Source organism: Oncorhynchus gorbuscha, unplaced genomic scaffold, assembly GCF_021184085.1.
Source record: "Oncorhynchus gorbuscha isolate QuinsamMale2020 ecotype Even-year unplaced genomic scaffold, OgorEven_v1.0 Un_scaffold_2758, whole genome shotgun sequence".
Taxonomy (NCBI): domain Eukaryota; kingdom Metazoa; phylum Chordata; class Actinopteri; order Salmoniformes; family Salmonidae; genus Oncorhynchus; species Oncorhynchus gorbuscha.
Genome location: NW_025745139.1, coordinates 1,230 through 9,202, shown reverse-complemented (window position 1 = coordinate 9,202; position 7,973 = coordinate 1,230). Strand labels below are relative to the sequence as shown.

The 7,973-nt window shown below is 40.6% G+C and overlaps 1 long non-coding RNA gene across 1 annotated transcript; it reads left to right on the top strand.

The window, feature by feature from the left end:
- Positions 1-88: 88 nt before the first annotated feature.
- On the top strand, positions 89-938 carry LOC124017571. The gene is made up of 5 exons (XR_006835507.1): positions 89-170; positions 243-334; positions 454-561; positions 680-721; positions 808-938. It is a non-coding gene; the product is annotated as an uncharacterized LOC124017571 (long non-coding RNA).
- The last annotated feature ends 7,035 nt before the right edge of the window (positions 939-7,973 follow it).

Sequence of the window (7,973 nt, the reverse complement as noted above, 5' to 3'; positions counted from 1 at the left end):
GAAGTGAGTGGACCACAAGTTCTCGATATGACTGGGTTGTTTTCATACTGTAGCTCTTGACTGTTCTCTTATTTCACCCCAGGTGTATATTCATTGTAAGCTTGTTGCATGGGACCTGAGGTTTTTGATATAGAAAAGAAGGCCTGCCACTACATTAAAGAGACTGGAGAGTAAGTATTGGTCACATAACGACCATAATGACGTTAGTGCCAATGCAACAGCCAACTTTTTTTTATTCATAGATGGGAGCTGCTGGACGACCCGTCTCAAAGTGACCTCTGCAAGTGCTGTGACTCGAGTTGCAAGCCTCGGTTGAAGAGGGGTGTGGATTCAGGTATTTTGAGGCACTTCATTTCAAGCCTGACTAAACTGTAGTTCCATATTAATTTGAGCTGATCACTCTTGAGTTCTGATGGGACTGCAGCTTGAAGTAATTTATATATTTTTTCTCAGAACCCCAGGGCCTGGTTCAAAACTCTGTTCTTGGACCGCTCACAATAGTGGAAAACTCTGAAACCCGGATCCCCAGTGAATTTGTCAAATATCCTACTGTAGAACAAGGTTGGTGATTTTGGCATTGAAGACTATAGTTTACACTTGGCTTTTAATTGTATGAGCTTTGATGCCAAATGAACTTGAACCTGTAACCTACTCATCTGTCATTGTGTTCTGTATTCAGTTGACTGGTTGGTGTAATGGTCTGGAACACTTTGCTTGTCAGGTGTGTGTGTGTGCTGGTTATTTTACTGTAACATCCCCCAACGGCAATGAGATGCATGTTACTAACACTTCTTCAACCTGTTACAGGGATGGCTGTCTTTTCTGTCTCTACAGCCATCTAATTGTAGGTGGCCTGAAGGGTGCATCACTTTCCACTATCCCCAGTATGGATATGAAGTCCTTTGACTTGAGCACGTTTCAATAAAATGAATACTTTACAATGGTGTTTGTTTCTAATGGTTGTCAAAATGCTATGATCCTGATGAGATGTAGTGCGGCGCCGGTATCTACACAAAATAGCCAAGATGTGACCATCTGGTTGTAAGAAGATGATCTCAATGAGAGTGCTCAGTGTTTTGTGACTTCCCAGTGTCCTGATTACTCTTGAACTGTAACACTACTTTTGGCATAATTAGTTTGCTAATGATAGTCACAGCAGGTGTTCATGCAATGGTAACGCTATTTGAAAGATTGTCATAAGTGAACCTGCTTATTGTTGGCTATACTTTTTCAGCAGTAGCCCACCCCAAGATCAAATTGACAAGCCAAGTTTAGAGATTGTAGGTGGCTGATGGCCATGCTTAATGGCTGTGATAGGAGGAAACTGAGGCTGGATCAACAGCATTGTACATAGTTACTCCACAATACTAACCAAAATTACAGAGTGAAGAGAAGGAAGTCTGTACAGAATATAATATTCCAAAACATGCATCCTGTCTGCAATAAGGTACTAAAGTAAAACTGTACAAAATGAGGTCAAAGAAGTAACTTTGTCCTGAATACAAAGCATTACAGTATGTTTGAGGCAAATCAAACAACACATGACTGAGTACCACTCTTCATATTTTCCAAGCATGGTGGTGGCTGCATCATGTTATGGGTATGCGTGTCATCGGCAAGGACTGGTGAATATTTTAGGATGAACATAAATGGAATAGAGCTAAGCACAGGCAAAATCCTAAAGGAAAACCTGGTTCCGTCTGCTTTCCAACAGACACTTGGAGACAAATTCAGCAGGACAATAACCTAAAACAAGGCCAAATATACACTACTGTTGATCAATAACCAATTTGACAGAGCTTGAATTCTGTCAAGAATAATGGGCAAATATTGCACAATTGAGATGTGGAAAGCTCTTATAGACTCACTGCTGTAATCTCTGCCAAAGGTGCTTGTACAATGAGATATTTCTGTATTTCATTTTCAATCCATTTGCAAACATTTCTATAAACATGTTTTTACTTTGTCATTATGAGGCATGTGTAGATGGGTGATTTAAAAATATATTTAAACATTTTATTCATGCTGTAACACAACAAAATGTGGAATAAGTCAAAGGTACGAATACTTTCTGAAGGCACTGGAAGGCGAAACTTGGCTTGCTAACAACGTAAACACATTTGACCAAGCTAATTTTAGCTTGCATCACATTTAGTATATAATCAGTTAATTAGACTAACTGGAAACAGGACATTAATGCACGAAATGAAGAACTATATTCAACTTTGCTTATATGCTGCTCGCTCCTGCAGAATTTTGTACTTCCTATTCCTCCCTCACTTTTTTTCCCAAACGTGTTTATTTTGCCTATCAAGTGACATGTCTACCTGCCTGCTCTCCGTTTGGTATTCCCGCCTCTTATTTTTCATTGGTTGCCTGATGCAACCAATCATAATCCTTTCCGCTCTGAGAACGATTGAGTAAGTGAAACTCCTATGAGTGTTATGCTCATATAATGTAGGGTACAGTATGTGTTGGCTTCATCCACTCTACAAAGGTGTTTTTTCCCAGCTTTTAAGAGGACAGCAATAGACCCTCAATTATGATATCAGTGTGCTGAAATGCATTGAGATTTATATTTTAATAACAGCCAAATGTATCATGTAGCGTCAGTGTCATAGGTCTACAGAACATGAACTTTAAACCTGTCATAGAGTACAGAGAACATACATGGCTTGTGGCCCTGGGAGTATACAATGGAGCTAAAAAACGTGTATAAATTATTTTTACCAAATGTTGCTTAAAATGTGAGACTTTGCTTTTTGTCGTTATCGATGCAAAAAAACTATGTGGGGTACAAATAGAGAGAAAAAGGGAAACTTTCAACAGTAATGGCAATGTTGTCATAGTTTCTCTGTTGCCACATATGTAACTGTAATAATCTGTTTACACTTTATTCAAATGAAATCATTTTCACGTATGCACTGGCCAAAGATGTTTAAATGAGAGATGTCACCTGGTGGCAACAAATGTTGGCAACAAATGGAACCACAGGAAAAACACCTTAGAAATAATATTCAATTGTCCACATGATAGAGCCATATAAGAGTTATAAGGTAACATGAGTAAATTACATCAGTTATCAGTTACATGGAGTTATCTGGTGATGTACTGTTACTTGCTTTGAGGATACAGCGGTAGATTCACATGGTGGCTTTCCTGCAAGGCACTGTATCATGTTCATAGATTCTCTCCTGTACTTAACTCGCAGTCCATTTCTCAGCAGACTTGTATAAATACTGCTGCCAGTTTGGGGTCATGTCTGTTACAAACAACCTAATTTCATCGGAGTCAATCTTCTTACCTTGTCTCTTAAGGCCAAAATCTTTCTGTACATCTACGGCCTTGTTCAATCGAAAATACTCCATAACAGCCTCTCCGGGTACAGGTTTAGTATTGTAAAAATCAGCCAAGGGCATGCATGAATAGGCCAATTCGCTGAATTTCTGTTTCAGAATGTCAAATACAATCTCTGGCTTCTCTGTAGGATCAACTGTTGTCTCATTGCGTAAATTTATCTTTACCATGTCTCAGGGCTTTGATCCAGATGAGAAACCTAATTATCTCATCTGATTGTTCCCCAATAAGATGCCATGCCCTTCCTCCTAAGTACAATGCCTTGATCCTACCCCCCCTTGAACTTTCGACCTTTTGCCACATTTCAGGCTTCAAACATAAAGATATAAAAGTGTAGTTTTTGGAAGAAAACAACAAGTGGGACACAATCATGAAGTGGAATGACATTTATTGGATATTTCAAATATTTTTAACAAAAACTGAAAAATTGGGCGTGCAAAATTATTCAGCCTCTTTTACTTTCAGTGCAGCAAACTCTCCAGAAGTTCAGTGAGGATCTCTGAATGATCCAAATGTTGACCTAAATGTGACATTTTTCAGTTTTTGATTTGTTAAAAAAGTTTGAAATATTCAATAAATGGGATTGTGGTTGATTGTGTGTGTCTTGTATGTGATTCTGAGGCGGTTCTCAAAAAAAAAATACAGGTTTTTGTTGTCTCTATGTTTGAACCGTATTTAGGTAGCCTGGGTTTCACTTGTATTTCGTGGGTGATTGTTCCTGTCCTGTGTAGTTTCACCAGATAGGCTAAATGGGGTTTTTGTCTGTTAACATGTTTTTGTAGGCATGTGGGATTGTGGTTATGTTCTGTATTGCGATTCATTTATTAAAGACATGAGTAAACACCACTCTGATATGTCGGATCCGACTCTCATTTCGACAAACAAAGAACTGTACTTACATGCGCCGACGAATGTATTGTTGAATAGAAACCACATTACCTGAGCCGAGGTTGCAATACCTACAGCTTCCACACCATGTCAACAGTCTTGTCATTTGCCTAGGATTTGTTTCTTGGTCAAACGAACAAGAGACAGCCCATTTCTTCCGGTTAACAGGATATTTTTGGTTGAGATTTATCCGGACATTATTTTAGAGTTATAGAATATACATCGCCCAGTGATCAATTTGATTGATTATTACACGTTTACTAATGCCTAAAGTTGCATTACAAAACCTATTTGAAGTGTTTTGTGAAAGTTCATCACGACTTTTTTATTTAAAATGACGTTGCTATAAAAAAAAACGCTGTTTTTTTCCTTGATCACACAGTCTTCATAGATTGATATCTAGGCTATATATGGACCGATTTAATTGAAAAAAGACCTCAATAGTGATGTTTATGGGACATCTAGAGTGTTAACAAAGAAGATCTTCAAATGAAATGAATGTTTTATATTTTCTCTTTCGATATGCCTTTTTTGTGTCATAGCGCTCGATTGCTCAAAATTTACTTTAGGGTGTTGCATGCTATCAAACAAGCATTTCATGCTTTTGAAAGCATTTTAAAATCTGACTTGTTGGCTGGATTCACAACGAGTGTAGCTTTAATTCAGTACCCTGCATGTGTGTTTTAATGAAGGTTTGAGTTTCAAATAAAATCATTTAGCCTAGGCATTTTGAATTTCAGATGTCAAGATGGGACGCCTGCAGTCGGGTGGAGGTAAGAGGTTAAAATGTCTGTTTTTGATGAACACACTTCTATGTTGGTTAACCTCGTTTGATTCTAGCCATCCCGTATCCAGGATCGTGATTACAGCCTCAAGCTCATTAGCATAACGCAAAGTTAACTATTCATGAAAATCGCAAATGAAATTAAATAAATATATTTGCTCTCAAGCTTAGCCTTTTGTTAACAACACTGTCATCTCAGATTTTCAAAATATGCTTTTGAACCATAGCTAAACAAGCATTTGTGTAACAGTATTGATAGCCTAGCATAACATTTTCACAAAAACAAGAAAAGCATTCAAATAAAATCATTTACCTTTGAAGAACTTCAGATGTTTTCAATGAGGAGACTCTCAGTTAGATAGCAAATGTTCAGTTTTTACAAAAAGATCATTTGTGTAGACAAATCGCTCCGTTTTCTTCATCACGTTTGGGTAAGAAAAAACCCGAAAATTAAGTCATTACAACGCAAACTTTTTTCCAAATTAACTCCATAATATTGACAGAAACATGGCAAACGTTGTTTAGAATCAATCCTCAAGGTGTTTTTCACATATCTATCGATGATAAATCATTCGTGGCAGTTTAGTTTCTCCTCTGAAGAAATGGAACGCGCATGGAGCTAGAGATTACGCAATCATTTCGACGCAGGACACCGGGCGGACACCTGGTAAATGTAGTCTCTTATGGTCAATCTTCCAATGATATGCCTACAAATACATCACAATGCTGCAGACACCTTGGGGAAACGACAGAAAGGGCAGGCTCATTCCTGGCGCATTCATAAGGAGACATTGGAACACAGCGCCTTCAGAATCTGGGGCATTTCCTGTATGAAATTTCATCTTGGTTTCGCCTGTAGCATTAGTTCTGGGGCACTCACAGATGATATCTTTGCAGTTTTGGAAACGTCAGAGTTTTTTTCTTTCCAAAGCTGTCAATTACATGCATAGTCGAGCATCTTTTCGTGACAAAATATCTTGTTTAAAACGGGAACCTTTTTTATCCAAAAATTAAAAGAGCGCCCCCTATCTCGAAGAAGCTAACTATAAACAGCGCTCTCAATGCATCGTTGTCAGAAACAAAATAAACAGGAAAAAAGACTGTAGTTCCGATTTTTACCACAAGGCGGCAAGAGTACCTCAATGATATAATTAGTCTCTAGAGCAGCAGCGCCGCGGTGATTGAGCTGACGTCGATCAACGATGAATCCGGGTCTAGAAGGCACCGATGTAACCGGTGCTATACTGCACCGCTGTAACTCTGCGTTTGTGTGTGGTTGATTGAGACTATAGATATGGACTTTGGAGACCAGGTAGTTTTAATTAAGCAGAACTCACTCTCTGTATCTTGCATCTGCATACAAAAGGAAATAAAACATTTGTAGAGCACATATGTTCTGAGAATCGTCGCCTCTTTCTCTCAGTGCATCAAAATGATTTTTGAATACAAAATTTAATACAGTCTCTCCTTATTATACATAATATATTTTACATAGATAAAACCACATACCTGCATCCAAAAGGAAATAAAACATTTGTAGAGAACATATGTTCCGAGAATCGTCGCCTCTTTCTACAACAGATGCACAATAGGAGGGACTGGGATCATTCGAGGAGCAAGCCATCGTTCACACATACAATAGCATACAAAATGCAATTGCCATGTTGACTGTAGGAAAGTCCACCAAAGCTTTTGCCAGAGAATTGACTGTTAATTTCTCTACATAAGCCACCTCCAATGTCGTTTTAGAGAATTTGGCAGTACGTCCAACCGGCCTCACAACCGCAGACCACGTGTAACCACTCCAGCCCAGGACGTCCACATCTGGCTTCTTCACCCGAGGGATCCTCTGAAACCAGCAACCCTGACAGCTGATGAAACTGAGGAGTATTTCTGTCTGTAATAAAGCCCTTTTGTGGGGAAGAACTCATTCTGATTGGCTTGGCCTGGCTCCCCTGTGGCTGCGCACTTGCCCTCCCAGTCCCATCCATTGCTGCACCCCTGCTCTCCCAGTCCCACCCATGGCTGCACCCCTGCCCAGTCCTGTGAAATCCATAGATTGGGGCCTAATGAATTTAATTCAATTGACTGATTTCCTTATATGAAATGTAACTCAGAAAAATCTTTCATTGTTGCTTGCGGCGTTTACATTTTGGTTCAGTATAGTTAACGTTAGCGAACTCTGCATATAACATCCAGTGGGACAGTCACTTAACAATAGTGCATCTAAAACTTAGGGGGTGGGGTGAGGATTACTTAACCTATCCTAGGTATTCTTAAAGAGGTGGGGCTCAGTGTCTCCGGAAGGTGTGATTGACCTCGCTGTCCTGGCGTCGTGAGGAGTTTGTTCCACCATTGGGGGCCAGGGCATGCAATGAAGGTTTTGACTGGGCTGAGCGGGAGCTGTACTTCCTCAGTGGTAGGGAGGCGAGCAGGCCAGGAGGTGGATGAACGCAGTGCCCTTGTTTGGTGTAGGGCCTGATCAGAGCCTGAGGTATTGAGGTGCCGTCTCACAGCTCCGTAGGCAAGCACCATGGTCTTGAACGATGCGAGCTTCAACTGGAAGCCAGTGGAGAGAACGGAGGAGCCGGGTGACGTGAGAGAACTTGGGAAGGTTGAACACCAGACGGGCTGCGGCGTTCTGGATGAGTTGAAGGGGCTTAATGGCACAGGCAGGGAGCCCAGCCAACAGCGAGTTGCAGTAATCCAGACGGGAGATGACAAGTGCCTGGATTAGGACCTGCGCCGCTTCCTGTGTGAGGCAGGGTCGTACTCTGCGGATGTTGTAGAGCATGAACCTACAGGAACGGGCCACCGCCTTGATGTTAGTTGAGAACGACAGGGTGTTGTCCAGGATCACGCCAAGGTTCTTGGCGCTCTCGGAGGAGGACACAATGGAGTTGTCAACCGTGATGGCGAGATCATGGAACGGGCAGTCCTTCCC